Below are 19765 nucleotides of genomic sequence, written 5' to 3' on the forward strand. Positions count from 1 at the left end.
CCCCCCTGTGCTCCCTCCAATAATATATAGCCCCCTGTGCTCTCCCCAATAGTATATAGCCCCCCTGTGCTCTCCATAATATATAGCCCCCCTGTGCTCTCCCCCATAGTATATAGACCCCTGTGCTCCCCAATAGTATATAGACCTCTGTGCTCCCCAATAGTATATAGCTCCCTGTGCTCCCCAATAGTATATAGCTCCCCTGTGCTCCCCCATAGTATATAGCCCCCCTGTGCTCCCCCATAGTATATAGCTCCCCTGTGCTCCCCCATAGTATATAGCTCCCCTGTGCTCCCCAATAGTATATAGCTCCCCTGTGCTCCCCCATAGTATATAGCTCCCCTGTGCTCCCCCATAGTATATAGCTCCCCTGTGCTCCCCCATTGTATATAGCCCCCTGTGCTCCCCCATTGTATATAGCTCCCTGTGCTCCCCAGTAGTATATAGCCCCCTGTGCTCCCCCATAGTATATAGCTCCCCTGTGGTCCCCAGTAGTATATAGCCCCCTGTGCTCCCCCATAGTATATAGCTCCCCTATGGTCCCCATAGTATATAGCCCCCTGTGCCCCCCCATAGTATATAGCCCCCTGTGCTGCCCCATAGTATATAGCTCCCCTGTGCCCCCCCCATAGTATATAGCTCCCCTGTGCTCCCCAATAGTATATAGCTCCCCTGTGTTCCCCCATAGTATATAGCTCCCCTGTGTTCCCCCATAGTATATAGCCCCCTGTGCTCCCCCATTGTATATAGCTCCCAGTGGCGGATTAAATGTACCCTGGGCCCCGGGCTGTCCACCCAACCTGGGCCCCCCCCCCCAGTCGATCTGCTCACATTATGATCCGCTACTGCCCCCCCCACGCTGTCCCAAAAAAACACTGCCTGCCTCCCCTCCCTGCTGACCCCAATAAACATAATGTTTGGTCCCTTGCTGCTACCCCCAGTAAGCATTGTCCACCCCACTTCCGCTGCCCCCAATAAACATATTGCCAACTCACCCTGATGTTGCGCACCCCCCCTCCCCCCAAGGTCACAGCAGCACAGAGGATGTCAGGAGAGGAGGGGGCTGATCTTATAGGGGAGGTCACAGCAGCACAGAGGATGTCAGGAGAGGAGGGTGCTGATCTTATAGGGGAGGTCAAAGCAGCACAGAGGAGTTCAGGAGAGGAGGGTGCTGATCTTATAGGGGAGGTCACAGCAGCACAGAGGATGTCAGGAGAGGAGGGTGCTGATCTTATAGGGGAGGTCACAGCAGCACAGAGGAGTTCAGGAGAGGAGGGGGCTGATCTCATAGGGGAGGTCACAGCAGCACAGAGGATGTCAGGAGAGGAGGGGGCTGATCTTATAGTGGAGGTCAAAGCAGCACAGAGGATGTCAGGAGAGGAGGGTGCTGATCTTATAGGGGAGGTCACAGCAGCACAGAGGATGTCAGGAGAGGAGGGTGCTGATCTTATAGGGGAGGTCAAAGCAGCACAGAGGATGTCAGGAGAGGAGGGGGCTGATCTTATAGGCGAGGTCACAGCAGCACAGAGGGTGTCAGTAGAGGAGGCTGCTGGTCTTATAGGGGAGGTCACAGCATCACAGCAGCACAGAAGATGTCAGGAGAGGAGGGTGCTGATCTATAGGGGAGTTCCCAGCAGCACAGAGGATGTCAGGAGAGGAGGCTGCTGGTCTTATAGGGGAGGTCCCAGCAGCACAGAGGATGTCAGGAGAGGAGGGTGCTTATCCTATAGGAGATGCTCCCCCTCTTTATAGATGCTCCCTCTCTTTCCCCCTTATAGATGCTCCCCCTCTTTCCCCCTTATAGATGATCCCCCTCTCTCCCCCTTTATAGATGGTCCCTCTTTTTCCCTTTATAGATGGTCCCCCTCTTTTCCCCTTTATAGATGGTCCCCCTCTTTTCCCCTTTATAGATGGTCCCCCTCTTTTCCCCTTTATAGATGGTCCCCCTCTTTTCCCATTTATAGATGGTCCCCCTCTTTTCCCATTTATAGATGGTCCCCCTCTTTTCCCATTTATAGATGGTCCCCCTCTTTATAGATGGTCCCCCTCTTTTCCCCTTTATAGATGGTCCCCCTCTTTCCCCCTTTATAGATGGTCCCTCTTTTCCCCTTTATAGATGGTCCCCCTCTTTTCCCCTTTATAGATGGTCCCCCTCTTTTCCCCTTTATAGATGGTCCCCCTCTTTATAGATGGTCCCCCTCTTTCCCCCACAGAGGAGTTCAGGAGAGGAGGGTGCTGATCTTATAGGGGAGGTCACAGCAGCACAGAGGATGTCAGGAGAGGAGGGTGCTGATCTTATAGGGGAGGTCAAAGCAGCACAGAGGATGTCAGGAGAGGAGGGTGCTGATCTTATAGGGGAGGTCAAAGCAGCACAGAGGATTTCAGGAGAGGAGGGGGCTGATCTTATAGGCGAGGTCACAGCAGCACAGAGGGTGTCAGTAGAGGAGGCTGCTGGTCTTATAGGGGAGGTCACAGCAGCACAGAGGATGTCAGGAGAGGAGGATGCTGATCTATAGGGGAGTTCCCAGCAGCACAGAGGATGTCAGGAGAGGAGGCTGCTGGTCTTATAGGGGAGGTCCCAGCAGCACAGAGGATGTCAGGAGAGGAGGGTGCTGATCTATAGGGGAGGTCACAACAGCACAGAGGGTGTCAGGAGAGGAGGGTGCTGATCTATAGGGGAGGTCACAGCAGCACAGAGGCTGTCAGGAGAGGAGGGTGCTGGTCTATAGGGCAGGTCACAGCACCACAGAGGATGTCAGGAGAGGAGGGGGCTGATCTTATAGGAGAGGTCACAGCAGCACAGAGGATGTCAGGAGAGGAGGGGGCTAATCCTATAGGAGATGGTCCCCCTCTTCCCCCCTTATAGATGCTCCCCCTCTTTATAGATGCTCCCCCTCTTTCCCCCTTATAGATGCTCCCCCTCTTTCCCCCTTATAGATGATCCCCCTCTCTCCCCCTTTATAGATGGTCCCTCTTTTCCCCTTTATAGATGGTCCCCCTCTTTCCCCCTTTATAGATGGTCCCCCTCTTTTCCCCTTTATAGATGGTCCCCCTCTTTCCCCCTTTATAGATGGTCCCTCTTTTCCCCTTTATAGATGGTCCCTTTTTTCCCCTTTATAGATGGTCCCCCTCTTTTCCCCTTTATAGATGGTCCCCCTCTTTTCCCCTTTATAGATGGTCCCCCTCTTTATAGATGGTCCCCCTCTTTTCCCCTTTATAGATGGTCCCTCTTTTCCCCTTTATAGATGGTCCCCCTCTTTATAGATGGTCCCCCTCTTTTCCCCTTTATAGATGGTCCCCCTCTTTATAGATGGTCCCCCTCTTCCCCCCTTTATAGATGGTCCCCCTCTTTTCCCCTTTATAGATGGTCCCCCTCTTGTCCCCTTTATAGATGGTCCCCCTCTTTATAGATGGTCCCCTTCTTTTCCCCTTTATAGATGGTCCCCCTCTTTTCCCCTTTATAGATGGTCCCCCTCTTTTTCCCTTTATAGATGGTCCCCCTCTTTTTCCCTTTATAGATGGTCCCCCTCTTTCCCCCCTTTATAGATGGTCCCCCTCTTTTTCCCTTTATAGATGGTCCCCCTCTTTATAGATGGTCCCCCTCTTTTTTCCCCTTTATAGATGGTCCCCCTCTTTTTTCCCCTTTATAGATGGTCCCCCTCTGCTCTCCCCCTTATAGATGGTCCCCCTCTTTTTCCCCTTTATAGATGGTCCCCCTCTGCTCCCCCCCTTATAGATGGTCCCCCTCTGCTCCCCCCCCTTATAGATGGTCCCCCTCTGCTCCCCCCCTTATAGATGGTCCCCCTCTTTTTTCCCCTTTATAGATGGTCCCCCTCTGCTCCCCCCCCCTTATAGATGGTCCCCCTCTGCTCCCCCCCCCTTATAGATGGTCCCCCTCTGCTCCCCCCCCTTATAGATGGTCCCCCTCTGCTCCCCCTCCTTATAGATGGTCCCCCTCTGCTCCCCCCCCTTATAGATGGTCCCCCTCTGCCCCCCCCCTTATAGATGGTCCCCCTCTGCTCCCCCCCTTATAGATGGTCCCCCTCTGCTCCCCCCCTTATAGATGGTCCCCCTCTCTCCCCCTTTATAAATGGTCCCCCTCTTTCCCCCTTTATAGATGGTCCCCCTCTTTCCCCCTTTATAGATGGTCCCCCTCTTTCCCCTCTTTATAGATGGTCCCCCTCTTTCCCCCCTTTATAGATGGTCCCCCTCTGCTCCCCCCCTTATAGATGGTCCCCCTCTGCTCCCCCCCTTATAGATGGTCCCCCTCTCTCCCCCCTTTATAAATGGTCCCCCTCTTTCCCCCTTTATAGATGGTCCCCCTCTTTCCCCCTTTATAGATGGTCCCCCTCTTTCCCCCCTTTATAGATGGTCCCCCTCTTTCCCCCCTTTATAGATGGTCACCCTCTTTCCCCCCTTTATAGATGGTCCCCCTCTTTCCCCCCTTTATAGATGGTCCCCCTCTTTCCCCCCTTTATAGATGGTCCCCCTCTTTATAGATGGTCCCCCTCATTTTTCCCCCTTATAGATGGTCCCCCTCTTTTTTCCCCTCTATAGATGGTCCCCTTCTTTTTTCCCCTCTATAGATGGTCCCCCTCTTTTTTCCCCTCTATAGATGGTCCCCCTCTTTTTTCCCCTTTATAGATGCCCCCCCCCCTTGCACAGCAGTCAGCCTGGGCCCTGACTTCCGGTGCAGAGCGTCTCTAACGTGCGCTCTTAATACCGGAAGTCAGGGCTTAGGTGGCACAGTGAGCTGTGTGATGCGCGCGCTGCCGGGGAGAGGACAAAACACCCCCGGCAGCCGCACATCAGCCGGAGGCAGCCGGGGACTCCTGTGACCGCAAGCAAAATAATGCTTGCGGTCACAAGAGTGCAGTGGCAGGCCGGGTTGCAGCGGCGTGGGCGGATTATAATGTGGGCGGCACGGCATGGGCCCCCCCGGAGCCTCGGGCCCCGGGCGGCCACCCAAACCGCCCACATTATAATCCGCCACTGATAGCTCCCTGTGCTCCCCAGTAGTATATAGCCCCCTGTGCTCCCCAGTAGTATATAGCCCCCTGTGCTCCCCCATAGTATATAGCTCCCCTGTGCTCCCCCATAGTATATAGCTCCCCTGTGCTAACCAGTAGTATATAGCCCCCTGTGCTCCCTCATAGTATATAGCCCCCTGTGCTCCCCAGTAATATATAGCCCCCTGTGCTCCCCCATAGTATATAGCCCCCTGTGCTCTCCCATAGTATATAGCCCCCTATCCTCCCCCATAGTATATAGCCCCCTGTGCCCCCCCATAGTATATAGCCCCCTGTGCTCCCCAATAGTATATAGCCCCCTGTGCTCCCCAATAGTATATGTGCTCCCCCTCCCATATAATATTGAAAAAAAAAAACACTTTTACTCACCTAGGTCCACGCGTTCCTCTTCTCTTCCCTCTTGTGGCCGCACTTCCTGTGGTCACAAGAGGCTGCACTCCCCTTACCCTCGCGCCGACGCTCTAGTGACGTCGGGCGCTAGAGGGAGAGTGCGGCCTCTTGTGACCGCAGGAAGTGCGGCGACAAGAGTGACTGACAGGGAGGGAGCCAATGGCTCTCTCTCTGTCAGTGTCGCTGCTGCTGCAGCGCTGAAGCGCTGCGGCGGACGGGGGGGGGGGCCCTGCAGGGGGCGCCATGGAGGGGTAAGTAGATTACCCATCCATGGCGCTCCCCCCTGACAGGCTGGTGGCCGGAGCCCTGTGCGACCGCATTGGTCGCACATAGCAACGGCCGGCCTGCTCGAGAGGCCCCTTTAACCAGTGGGCCCGGTGCACGTGCACCATGTGCCCTCTGGTTAAAGCAGCCCTGGATGGAAGTGATATTATTTTACACAATACATTTCCTCAGGTTGCAGACGCGACGCTCCACCCTCATTGTCATCTAAACCTCATGTCCAGCTGTGGAGAGACAAGTCTACAACACAGGAATATCAGCCACAAAACCATCAGCTGCATCTGCTCCATGCAGGGCCGGCCTTAGGGGTGTGCGAGCAGTGCGGCCGCACAGGGCGCTGTGCACTCCCGGCAGGAAGGGGGCGCCACCTGCATCCCCCTGAGGCCATATATCCGTCCCCTGCCTCTGCACAGCAGCCGAGGAAGCTCTTCTCCCCGGACATGTGACTGCAGCCTGGCCCCCATCCCCCGCCCCCACAGCGTCTCCCAGCTCACAGAGGCCCATAACCCCGCCCCCTCCCCCGACGGAGGCACCAGCAGTGTGATCCTCGGCTCTACCTGCTTCTCCTCATGGGCAGAGACATCCTCCACTACTACTGCAGTGTGACTGTGAGTATATCTATCTCTGTCTGTGTGTGTTAGTGGAGTTTGTGTGTGCTCTGTGTGTGTTAGTGCTCTGTGTGGTAGGACAACATCTCCCAGCATGCCCCTGTGTGGTAGGACAACAACTCCCAGCATACTCCTATGTGGCTCTGTGTGGTAGGACAACAACTCCCAGCATACTCCTATGTGGCTCTGTGTGGTAGGACAACAACTCCCAGCATACTCCTGTGTGGCTCTGTGTGGTGGGACAACAACTCCCAGCATACTCCTATGTGGCTCTCTGTGGTGAGACAACTCCCAGCATACTCCTATGTGGCTCTGTGTGGTAGGACAACAACTCCCAGCATACTCCTATGTGGCTCTCTGTGGTGAGACAACTCCCAGCATACTCCTATGTGGCTCTGTGTGGTAGGACAACAACTCCCAGCATACTCCTATGTGGCTCTGTGTGGTAGGACAACAACTCCCAGCATACTCCTGTGTGGCTCTGTGTGGTGGGACAACAACTCCCAGCATACTCCTATGTGGCTCTCTGTGGTGAGACAACTCCCAGCATACTCCTATGTGGCTCTGTGTGGTAGGACAACAACTCCCAGCATACTCCTATGTGGCTCTGTGTGGTAGGACAACAACTCCCAGCATACTCCTATGTGGCTCTGTGTGGTAGGACAACAACTCCCAGCATACTCCTATGTGGCTCTGTGTGGTGTGGCGTCTGTATGTGTATATGTGACTGTATCTGTCCGTGTAAGCAGTATATACAGTGTGTGTCTCCAAGAGATAGGCTTGGGATGGGCTACAATCAGCCGGGGGGGGTGGGGGGGGGGGGGGGCGCCAAAAGAGTATTCTGCACAGGGCGCCATCTACCCTAAGGCCGGCCCTGGCTCCATGTAGTATCCGGAGTCCGGGAACCATCAGCTGCATCTGCTCCATGTAGTATCCGGAGTCCGGGAACCATCAGCAGCATCTGCTCCATGTAGTATCCGCAGTCCGGGAACCATCAGCTGCATCTGCTCCATGTAGTATCCGCAGTCCGGGAACCATCAGCTGCATCTGCTCCATGTAGTATCCGGAGTCCGGGAACCATCAGCTGCATCTGCTCCATGTAGTATCCGCAGTCCGTGAACCATCAGCTGCATCTGCTCCATGTAGTATCCGGAGTCCGGGAACCATCAGCTGCATCTGCTCCATGTAGTATCTGGAGTCCGGGAACCATCAGCTGCATCTGCTCCATGTAGTATCCGGAGTCCGTGAACCATCATCATGGCAAATAGCTGGAAAGAGAGGCAACACACTGTATCCATCTATGGACCATGTATCACTATGTTCTCCCCAGAATATGGGCGCAAATATTATCTATCAAAGACCCAAAACTGTTACATTCAGATTTATTTTGTACGTGTGAAGTAATTTTATTCTAATAAGATGTAATTATAGTTATAGATTAGTAACACAGGTCTGCAGGTTATCAGGAGAAATGTCTCTTTCACTATGGGCTGTAATATAGCAGGTACAAGCTCTCAGCCACCTGGCACTGATGGTACAGGAGCTTCTGTCTTTGGGCATTGATAATATTATGGGGGTTACCCGGCTTCGCCTCCTCATTAGACACAGTAAGTGTCATTTATCATTATAACCTGTTGGAGGCGCTCCGCAGAGGCGGATCCAGTTTTCCTTTTTCTAGGACATCACTGAGATCTGGGCTAGAAATGAACGTCCCTATTATTTGCCCTGATATAAAACTACAGATTTGTGGCTATTAGAACCAGAAGGAAAATACAGGAAAAAAAGGTCAAAATATCTATTAAACCTTTTCTTTATTTGTTTCTATCCCAAATAAAACTGCCATGTTCCTTATTTCCTTGCTCTTTTCTTCTTATAATTTCCATAACCGGCACTCACAGACTGATGTATTGTAAACTTTACTCTATGTGTATTCTTTCCAATCTGACACTGTGCTCTCTGCTGCCACCTCTGTCCATGTCAGGAACTGTCCAGAGCAGGAGAGGTTTTCTATGGGGATTTGCTACTGCTCTGACAGTTCCTGACATGGACAGAGGTGGCAGCAGAGAGCACTGTATCAGACTGGAGAGAATACACCACTTTCTGCAAGGCATACAGCAGCTGATAAGTACTGGAAGAGTTCTTGAAAATTTTAAATAGAAGTAATTTACAGATCTGTTTAACTTTCTGATACCAGATTATCTAAAAACATTTTCTTCTCCAGAGTCCCCCTTTAATATGTACATCCAGGAAGCAGCAAATGTGCAATAAAGTAAAGTGGAAAAAGTGTTATTTTTAAATTACCTATCTGAGCGCCGGCCATGTTCTCTGTGTCGCCCCCTGGTGTCACCTCCTCCGCCCGGCACTGTCCGCTCCCAGAGTCGGCAGGACGGTATTTTTTGATCTGGAGAGAGGGATCCTGAGAAGCTGAGCGCACACACACCCTGGAGAACATGAGGACTAGGATGAGTGGAGAGCGGGGGAGGAGTGCCCTGTTATCAGTGACAGCAGGAGAGAGACAGAGCACACACACAGGAGGCACAGAGGGACGGAGCGCACACACAGGAGGCACAGAGAGAAAGAGCGCACACACAGGAGACATAGTGAGACGGAGCGCACACACAGGAGGCACAGAGAGAAGGAGCGCACACACAGGAGGCACAGCAAGACGGAGCGCACACACAGGAGGCACAGCAAGACGGAGCGCACACACAGGAGGCATAGAGAGACGGAGCGCACACACAGGAGGCACAGAGAGATGGAGCGCACACACAGGAGGCACAGAGGGACGGAGCGCACACACAGGAGGCACAGAGGGACGGAGCGCACACACAGGAGGCACAGAGGGACGGAGCGCACACACAGGAGGCACAGAGAGACAGAGCGCACACACAGGAGGCATAGTGAGACGGAGCACACACACAGGAGGCACAGAGAGACGGAGCGCACACACAGGAGGCACAGAGAGACGGAGCGCACACACAGGAGGCACAGAGAGACAGAGCGCACACACAGGAGGCACAGAGAGACGGAGCGCACACACAGGAGGCACAGAGAGACGGAGCGCACACACAGGAGGCACAGAGAGACGGAGTGCACACACAGGAGGCACAGAGAGACGGAGCGCACACACAGGAGGCACAGAGAGACAGAGCGCACACACAGGAGGCACAGAGGGACAGAGCGCACACACAGGAGGCATAGAGAGACGGAGCGCACACACAGGAGGCACAGAGAGACGGAGCGCTCACACAGGAAACGCAGAGAGACGGAGCGCACACACAGGAGGCGCAGAGAGACGAAGCGCACACACAGGAGGCATAGAGAGACGGAGCGCACACACAGGAGGCATAGAGAGACGCAGCGCACAGAGAGACGGCGCGCACACACAGGAGGCATAGAGAGACAGAGCGCACACACAGGAGGCACAGAGAGATGGAGCGCACACACAGGAGGCGTAGAGAGACAGAGCACACACACAGGAGGCACAGAGAGATGGAGCGCACACACAGGAGGCACAGAGAGACGGAGCGCACACACAGGAGGCGCAGAGAGACGGAGCGCACACACAGGAGGCATAGAGAGACGGAGCGCACACACAGGAGGCATAGAGAGACGGAGCGCACACACAGGAGGCATACATGACCCGAGAGGAAACCAGGGGGGGACACTGCCTGGACTGCAAGTGAGGAGCTATGTGTACTGCCCCTGAACCTTTGACAGTGGCTGCGTGGTCTGCCGGGAGAGGAGGGTGCTGATCTTATAGGGGAGGTCACAGCAGCACAGAGGATGTCAGGAGAGGAGGGTGCTGATCTCATAGGGGAGGTCCCCGCAGCACAGAGGATGTCAGGCGAGGACGGTGCTGATCTTATAAGAGAGGTCACAGCAGCACAGAGGATGTCAGGAGAGGAGGGTGCTGATCTTATAGGGGAGGTGACAGGGTTCCAGCAGCACAGAGGATGTCAGGAGATGAGGGTGCTGATCTATTAGGGGAGGTCCCAGCAGAACAGAGGATGCCAGGAGAGGAGGGTGCTGATCTTATAGGAGAGGTCACAGCAGCACAGAGGATGTCAGGAGAGGAGGGTGTTGATCTTATAGGGGAGGTCACAGGGTCCCAGCAGCACAGAGGATGTCAGGAGAGGAGGGGTGCTGATCTTAGAGGAGAGCTCACAGCAGCACAGAGGATGTCAGGAGAGGAGGATGTTGATCTTATAGGGGAGGTCACAGCAGCACAGAAGATGTCAGGAGAGGAGGGTGCAGATTGCGGGTGCAGGGCGCTGTCAGTTTGCTTGGTGCTGTACACATTGTGCAGTGTGTGCAGCCACTCTGTGAGGAGGAAAAAGATGAGAGCGGCTGAAAGTTACTAAACTTTAGACAGTGTCTGCATGGCCTGCCGGGAGAGGAGGGTGCTGTCACTGCGTGCGGCTGCAGCCATGGCAACATGCACAGTGTGGGGCTGTCAGGACTACAAGTCTCAAGAACCCTGATGCTGAGAGTTGTTGTTATATTGGAAGGCTGCTGCTGTAACACTGCAACTCCCAGCATACCTCATTGTGCACTATAACTCCCAGCATACCTCCTTGTGCACTACAACTCCCAGCATACCTCCTTGTGCATTACAACTCCCAGCATACCTCATTCTGCACTACAACTCCCATTATACCTCATTGTGCACTACAACTCCCAGCATACCTTCTTGTGTACAACAACTATCATAGCCGCAGTCTGGGGGCTCTCCCCACAGACTGCGCCTATGATTGTTGTGCACAAGCAGGTATATTTGTATTTTTTTGAGGTATCGAACTGGTATTGAGTATCAAAATAATAAAGCTAGTATGGTGACATCACTAGCAGGGCCTAGGCCTGTAATGCCTCTCTGTGCTTGCTCCCCACCTCTCTGCATTTCAGTAACTGTCCAGGGCTGGATTGTGTCCTCCTTTAGCGGAAGAATATTGCGCTTGCTCCACTGCTAGCGGGGTGGTTCAGCCGCACTGGGGACCCAGGTTGGGCCCAAGTTGGATTTAATCCGCTGCTGCTTCTTGCAGGACATATAGCAGCTGATAAGTACTGGACTTTTTTTATACAGAAATAGGTTACAAATTAGTTTAACTTATTGACACCAGATAATTTAAAAACTATTTGTTAAAGATGTGAAGCAAGGACTAAACATATTATAAATGCCATTTTTCCTATTGTCCTGGGGTCCTCAGGGTTTTCAGGGCTGCATACGCCTTGTAATGTATACTCAACCAGGGTGGATATACAGGATGCCAAGATCAAGGAAATCTGTCTGGTCCGTAGCAGGTAGAGAGCTGCATACACAAGCATGTGGACGGGTTGTACAACCGCTAGTCACAGCGCCGGCGTCAGCACCCGGCTTACCTGGGCAAGTGACGGGCCCTGTTAGCAGCTAGCAGAACGTGATGGCAGGTGTATTTTGGCAACAGCTTAACAGTCGCTTGTTAGAAAACAGTCACTTGTGGGACAGTTTCTTTAGTGCAGCGCTCTCTAACATGTGACTTTCCAGTTGCTGCAAAACTACAACCCCCATTGTGCACTGCTGGCAAGGTATAATGGCCGTTATAGTTTGACAGCAGCTGAAAAGTCACTGACTGGGAAAGAAAGATTTAGGAAAACTGTTTATTTAATCCAGTGTTCTCCAACAAGTGACTCACTCTCCAGTTGCTGCAAAACGACAACTTCCATCACGCACTACTGGAAGGACATGATGGGAGTCGTATTTTGGCAACAGCTGAAGAGCCAGTGGTTGGGAAACAATGATTTAGGAGGACAGTGGCCCAATTTATCTAGGGGTGCAGTGACGGGGGGCATTGTCACAGTTCATAAGTGCAAAGGTTTTTTTGCACCAAGAAAAGAGCTAACTACAGACTGAAGGACAAGGTGCAGCTCACCTACAGATGGGGGGCACAAAGAGGGTCCTGTTACTGTTTGGGAGCTCTATGCCACCATGTATTGGGCTGTAAAAATCTGCAACATATCCTCCATGTCTGAACTCACCCTACATCATTCTGAGAGGCCATAAAAGCCTATTTCACATCTGACATTGTATAGTGGGGGACATGGCTAAGGCTAGGTTCACAATGCATTTTATCCTATACGTTTAACGTATACATTTTATGGAAAAAACGGATGCAACTACCGATGCAATTGTGTGCCAACCGGTTGGATCCGGTTGGAACCGGTTTGATCCAGTTTTTCCATTGACTTGTAAACAACAACAACAACAACAACCTGACAACGTGTCTGGGCATGCTCATGACATCACTACGACAAGCAGTGACATCACGTAAGGGACATAATTGGTGATGTCATCCAAGGGCCCTATAAGAGAAGGTGCAGAGCCCCAGAATCTCTGTTCTTAGGGACTCACTAGCGATCACACTTTTGGTATTACCTTGCTTTCTGCCTGTGTATACTGATAGTTATTTCTAGTGTTTTCGATTTTCGTCAATCCATGGAGAGAGAGGAGAGGATTGAGAGGGAGCTTGCCATTTTTGGCAACCTCCTGTGCTATCTGGTTCCAATCCTAGTGGGCTGTCTTTCCACCAGACAGCCACTCAGCATGATTGAACCCTTCATCAACCCGCTGAGCTGGGGCAATTCCATCAGTGACCCGCTCAGCTGGGACAATATCACCTTGGGCCTGGGGCCAAACAGCACCATCACAGACCAGACCAGCTGTAAGATTACCCCCATCCTGCAGAGGCCCAATTACACCACCAGAAACCTGCAGCGTCCAAACACCACCTTTGAAGACCTGCCCGACTGTGACCTGATGTCCATCACCAGTCATGTCCAGAGCGCAGCAACCGCCTTCACTGACCTGCTTAGCTGGCTGACTGCTGTTAGCGATGTGCTCAGCTGGACATCCACTACCAGTCGCCTGCTAAGCTGGACTTTCAGTGATAGCGCCCTGCTGACCTGGATCACAGCTGCTGTAGAGAGAGTGAGTGTGATCACCACCATCTGTGATTACATCAACTGGATCTGCAGCACCAGAGACCTCATCATCTGGACCACCACCCTCACCCGCAGCAGCTTCCTGGACATCTGGACGACCACAGCCACCTGGATCACCAACACCACCACCGGTGAGCTGACAACGTTGATTTCCACCGTCACCACCAGCGATCTGCAGAGCGCACTGAGCAGCATAAGTGAGAAGCTGGTGTGGATTGCCACAACCCTCCAGCTTCTCACTTGGCTGACCAGTCGCTGCAACAGGTGTGCTTGGCTGCTAACTGCGGGTGAGGCGTTGTCCTGGATGAACACTACAAGCAGGATGCTGATCGGCGCCCTACAGGGCATCAGACTTATTGTGCGATGTCTGTCCAGTACCGAGGAGCTGAGGAAATGCCTGGCCATCATATCCGAAGAAGTGCTAAGCGGCTTCCCCGCCACCACCACCACAGCACGCTCCGAGGGACATCCCTACCGCCGACAGCGAATCATTTGAAATGATGGGACAACATCACCAGGGGCCTGCAGTTCCATCAGAGAGCAGCCCAGCTGGAAGATTACCACCAACCTGCAGAGGCCCAATTCCACCACCACCAACCTGCAGCGTAGCAACTCCAGCACCATCAAAATGCAGAGCCCAAACAACACCATTGGAGACCTGCCCAACTGGAATATGACCACCTGTGACCTCATTTCCATCAGCAGCCATCTCCAGAGTGCAGCAACCACCTTCACTGACCTGCTTAGCTGGACATCCACCACCAGCCGCCTGCTGAGCTGAACTTTCACTAATAGTGACCTGCTGACCTGGATCACAGCTGCTGTAGAGCCAGTGAGTGTGATCACCACCGCCTGTGATTTCATCACCTGGATCTGCAGCACAAGAGATCTAATCATCTGGACCACCACCCTCACCAGCTTCCTGGAGATCTGGATGACCACAGCCACCTGGATCACCACTACTACTGCCGGTGAGCGGATCACGTGGATTTCCACCATCAGCACCAGCGATCTGCAAGCAATCACATTGAGTGAGACATTGTCCTGGACTACAACCACCAGCAGGATGCTGATCGGCTTCCTACAGAGCATCAGACTGATCCTGCGATGCTTCACCAGTACCGAGGAGCTGAGGAAATGCCTGGCCATCATCTCCAAGAAAGTGCTCAGCGGCTTCCCCGCCGCCACCACCACAGCACGCTCCGAGGGACATCCTGACCGCCGACAGCGAATAATTTAATAACTTAAATAAAGGTTTTTCTTGTTGCCAAAAATGTGTACTTTTTTTATGTCACTATACATTGTAGTAAGGTGTGCAAGGGTGTAAGTGTGTAATAATGATAATGTGGGGCACTAAAAACACCATACACCACCTCTCTTACACTGTACCTGTCAGCTCTGCCCCCCCAAAGATGGCCGCTCTGCCGTACTCACCGTTATTGTGTGAGGTGAGGAGGAAAGGGGAACTACAACCATGGTGGACAGCACACAGGAGCGCCCCCTGCTGGTCACTCTCCTTCTCCAGCTCTTCCCTCTGCCACTGGCTGTAGGAGTATACGCTGCCCAAACAAAAACACCCGGTGGGGTCTCAGTAGATTTATCCTTGTTTCCAGATAGTAACCAATCACAGCTCAGCTTTCATTTCTCACATTGCTCTGGGAACATGAAAGCTGAGTTGTGATTGGTTGCTATGGGCAACAAAGAGACTCTTACCATTAGAAAGCTTAAAGAGGTATTCCCCACAAGAGCTAAAATAATGTAATGCTCCCAAACCTAGCTGGCCTTACTCACCAAGTCCCTCTGAGTATTTTGAGCCGTCTCCCATCTTTCTAGCTGCTGCCGTTCCTGAGTTACAAGTTTTTCTAAAAGCCGATCTATATCCAAGATAGGAAACTACATTTCCCATCATGCAATGCTTATGCCTGATAATGGTGAAGTAGCAGAGCTGAGATGCACTGACCGAGTAGCAGAGCTGCGTTGGGCGGAAGGTTTAGCAGAGCTGAGTTGGCGGTGACGGTTGTAGTAGAGCTGAGTTGGGATGACAGTGTATCAGAGCTGACTTGGCGGTGACTGTTGTAGCAGAGCTGAATTGGCGGTGACGGTGTAGCAGAGCTGAGTTGGCGGTGACGGTGTAGCAGAGATGAGTTGGGGATGACTTTGTAGCAGAGCAGAGATTTTGGGTGACAGTGTAGCAAAGCTGAGTTGGAATGACGGTGTAGCAGAGCTGAGTTGGCGGTGACGGTGTAGCAGAGATGAGTTGGCGGTGACAGTGTAGCAGAGCAGAGTTTGGGGGGACGGTGTAGCAGAGCTTAGTTGGGGGGACAGTGTAGCAGAGCTGAGATGGCACTGACCGAGTAGCAGAGCTAAGTTGGGGGGGAAGGTGTAGCAGAGCTGAGTTGGGGATGACGGTGTAGCAGAGCTGAGTTGGCGGTGACGGTGTAGAAAAAGCTGAGTTGGCGGTGACGGGGTAGCAGAGCTGAGTTGGCAGTGACGGTGTAGCAAAGCTGAGTTGGCGGTAATAGTGTAGCAGAGCTGAGTTGGGGATGACGGTGTAGCAGAGCTGAGTTGGCGGTGACGGTGTAGCAGAGCAGAGTTTGGGGGGACGGTGTAGCAGAGCTTAGTTGGGGGGACAGTGTAGCAGAGCTGAGATGGCACTGACCGAGTAGCAGAGCTGAGTTGGGGGGAAGGTGTAGGAGAGCTGAGTTGAGGATGACGGTGTACCAGAGCTGAGTTGGGGGTGAGGGTATAGCAGAGCTGAGTTGGGGAGGACGGTGTAGCAGAGCTGAGTTGGGGGGAGGGTGTAGCAGAGCTGAGATGGCACTGACCGAGTAGCAGAGCTGAGTTAGGGGAAAGGTGTAGCAGAGCTGAGTTGGCGGTGTAGCAGAGCTGAGTTGGCAGTGACGGTGTAGCAGAGCTGAGTTGGCGGTGACAGTGTAGTAGAGCTGAGTTGGGGATGACGGTGTAGCAGAGCTGAGTTGGGGATGACGGTGTAGCAGAGCTGAGTTGGCGGTGATGGTGTAGCAAAGCTGAGTTGGGGGGACAGTGTAGCAGAGCTGAGTTGGCGGTGACGGTGTAGCAGAGCTGAGTTCGGGGGGACAGTGTAGCGGAGCTGAGTTGGCGGTGACGGTGTAGCAAAGCTGAGTTGGGGGGGACGGTGTAGCAGAGCTGAGTTGGCGGTGACGGTGTATCAGAGCTGAGTTCGGGGGAACAGTGTAGCAGAGCTGAGTTGGGGGCACGGTGTAGCAGAGCTGAGATGGCACTGACCGAGTAGTAGAGCTGAGTTGGGGGTAAGGTGTAGCAAAGCTGAGTTGGCGATGACAGTGTAGCAGAGCTGAGTTGGCGGTGACGGTGTAGCAGAGCTGAGTTGGCGGTGACAGTGTAGTAGAGCTGAGTTGGGTATGATAATGTAGCAGAGCTGAATTGGCGGTGATGGTGTAGCAGAGCTGAGTTGGTAATGATGGTGTAGCAGAGCTAAGTTGGCGGTAATGGTGTAGCAGAGCTGAGTTGGGGATGACGGTGTAGCAGAGCTGAGTTGGCGGTGACGGTGTAGCAGAGCTGAGTTGGGGATGACGGTGCAGCAGAGCTGAGTTGGGGGTGACGACGTAGCAAAGCTGAGTTGGGGGGATGGTGTAGCAGAGCTGAATTGGCGGTGACGCTGTAGTAGAGCTGAGTTGGGGATGACGGTGTAGCAGAGCTGAGATGGCACTGACCGAGTAGCAGAGCTGAGTTGGGGGATAGGTGTAGGAGAGCTGAGTTGGCGGTGACGGTGTAGCAGAGCTGAGTTGGCGGTGACAGTGTAGCAGAGCTGAGTTGGGGATGACGGTGTAGCAGAGCTGAGTTGACGGTGATGCTGTAGCAGAGCTGAGATGGCGGTGACGGTGTAGTCGAGCTGAGTTGGGGATGACGGTGTAGCAGAGCTGAGTTGGGGGGTGATGGTGTAGCAGAGCTGAGTTGGCGGTGACGGTGTAGCAGAGCTGAGTTGGGGTGACGCTGTAGCAGAGCTGAGTTGGGGGGGACGGTGTAGCAAAGCTGAGTTGGGGATGACGGTGTAGCAGAGCTGAGTTGGCGGTGACGGTGTAGCAGAGCTAAGTAGAGCTGAGTTGGGGACGACGGTGTAGCAGAGCTGAGTTGGGGGTGACGGTGTAGCAGAGCTGAGTTTGGGGTGACGGTGTAGCAAAGCTGAGTTGGGGGGGACGGTGTAGCAAAGCTGAGTTGGGGGATGACGGTGTAGCAGAGCTGAGTTTGGGGGGGACGGTGTAGCAGAGCTGAGTTGGGGGGGGGGTGGTGTAGCAGAGCTGAGTTGGGGGGGGGGACGGTGTAGCAGAGCTGAGTTGGGGATGATGGTGTAGCAGAGCGGAGTTGGCGGTGACGGTGTAGCAGAGCTAAGTTGGCGGTGACGGTGTAGCAGAGCTGAGTTGGCGGTGACGGTATAGCAGAGCTGAGTTGGCGGTGACGGTATAGCAGAGCTGAGTTGGGGGGGACGGTGTAGCAGAGCTGAGATGGCACTGACCGAGTAGTAGAGCTGAGTTGGGGGTAAGGTGTAGCAAAGCTGAGTTGGCGATGACAGTGTAGCAGAGCTGAGTTGGCGGTGACGGTGTAGCAGAGCTGAGTTGGCGGTGACAGTGTAGTAGAGCTGAGTTGGGGATGATAATGTAGCAGAGCTGAATTGGCGGTGATGGTGTAGCAGAGCTGAGTTGGTAATGATGGTGTAGCAGAGCTAAGTTGGGGATGACGGTGTAGCAGAGCTGAGTTGGGGATGACGGTGCAGCAGAGCTGAGTTGGGGGTGACGACGTAGCAAAGCTGAGTTGGGGGGATGGTGTAGCAGAGCTGAATTGGCGGTGACGCTGTAGTAGAGCTGAGTTGGGGATGACGGTGTAGCAGAGCTGAGATGGCACTGACCGAGTAGCAGAGCTGAGTTGGGGGAAAGGTGTAGGAGAGCTGAGTTGGCGGTGACGGTGTAGCAGAGCTGAGTTGGCGGTGACAGTGTAGTAGAACTGAGTTGGGGATGACGGTGTAGCAGAGCTGAGTTGACGGTGATGCTGTAGCAGAGCTGAGATGGCGGTGACGGTGTAGTCGAGCTGAGTTGGGGATGACGGTGTAGCAGAGCTGAGTTGGCGGTGATGGTGTAGCAGAGCTGAGTTGGCGGTGACGGTGTAGCAGAGCTGAGTTGGGGGTGACGCTGTAGCAGAGTTGAGTGGGGGGACGGTGTAGCAGAGCTGAGTAGAGCTGAGTTGGGGACGACGGTGTAGCAGAGCTGAGTTGGGGGTGACGGTGTAGCAGAGCTGAGTTTGGGGTGACGGTGTAGCAAAGCTGAGTTGGGGGGGACGGTGTAGCAAAGCTGAGTTGGGGGATGACGGTGTAGCAGAGCTGAGTTTGGGGGGGACGGTGTAGCAGAGCTGAGTTGGGGGGGGGGCGGTGTAGCAGAGCTGAGTTGGGGGGGGACGGTGTAGCAGAGCTGAGTTGGGGATGATGGTGTAGCAGAGCGGAGGTGGCGGTGACGGTGTAGCAGAGCTAAGTTGCGGTGACGGTGTAGCAGAGCTGAGTTGGCGGTGACGGTGTAGCAGAGCTGAGTTGGGGGGGACGGTGTAGCAGAGCTGAGTTGGCACTGACCGTGTAGCAGAGCTGAGTTGGTGGGAAGGTGTAGCAGAGCTGAGTTGGCGGTGACGGTGTAGTAGAGCTGAGTTGGGGATGACGGTGTAGCAGAGCTGAGTTGGGGGGAATGGTACAGCAGAGCTGAGTTGGGGGGGACGGTGTAGCAGAGCTGAGTTGGGGATGACCTTGTAGCAGAGCTGAGTTGGCGGTGACGGTGTAGCAGAGCTGAGTTGGGGATGACAATGACGCAGAGCTTAATTGACGGTGACGGTGTAGCAGAGCTGAGTTGGGGATGACGGTGTAGCAGAGTTGAGGTGACGGTGTAGCAGAGCTGAGCTTGGGGGGACGGTGTAGCAGAACTGAGTTGGGGGGACGGTGTAGCAGAGCTGAGATGTCACTGACCGAGTAGCAGAGCTGAGTTGGGGGGAAGAAATAGAAGGGCGGTGACGGTGTAGTAGAGCTGAGTTGGGGATTACAGTAGAGCTGGGCGATATGGCCAAAAAATAAAATCTCGATTTTTTAAAAAATTTTGGACGATTCTCGATTTAAATCTCGATTTTTTTTCCTTTTCGCTAAATAAACAGAATAGTTTTGTCCTTGCAGCATCAGATACTATTTTAATGACATTTGAGACAACTGTATTGCTTCTCACTGTAACAGTGCTCCCCTGTAGTAGACAAGCCCCCTGTGTGCCATTCTGGGCCCCCATATAGTATAGGAGATCTTCTTTGTGTGTTTAGTAGTGGAGGTATAGTGGATAAGGGGTGTAGTAGTAGTAGTACAGGTAAAGATGAGGGGTGTAGTAGTACAGGTACAGATGAGGGCTGTAGTAGTACAGGTATAGATGAGGGGTGTGGTAGTACAGGTATAGATGAGGGCTGTAG

Source organism: Dendropsophus ebraccatus, chromosome 8, assembly GCF_027789765.1.
Source record: "Dendropsophus ebraccatus isolate aDenEbr1 chromosome 8, aDenEbr1.pat, whole genome shotgun sequence".
NCBI classification, from domain to species: domain Eukaryota; kingdom Metazoa; phylum Chordata; class Amphibia; order Anura; family Hylidae; genus Dendropsophus; species Dendropsophus ebraccatus.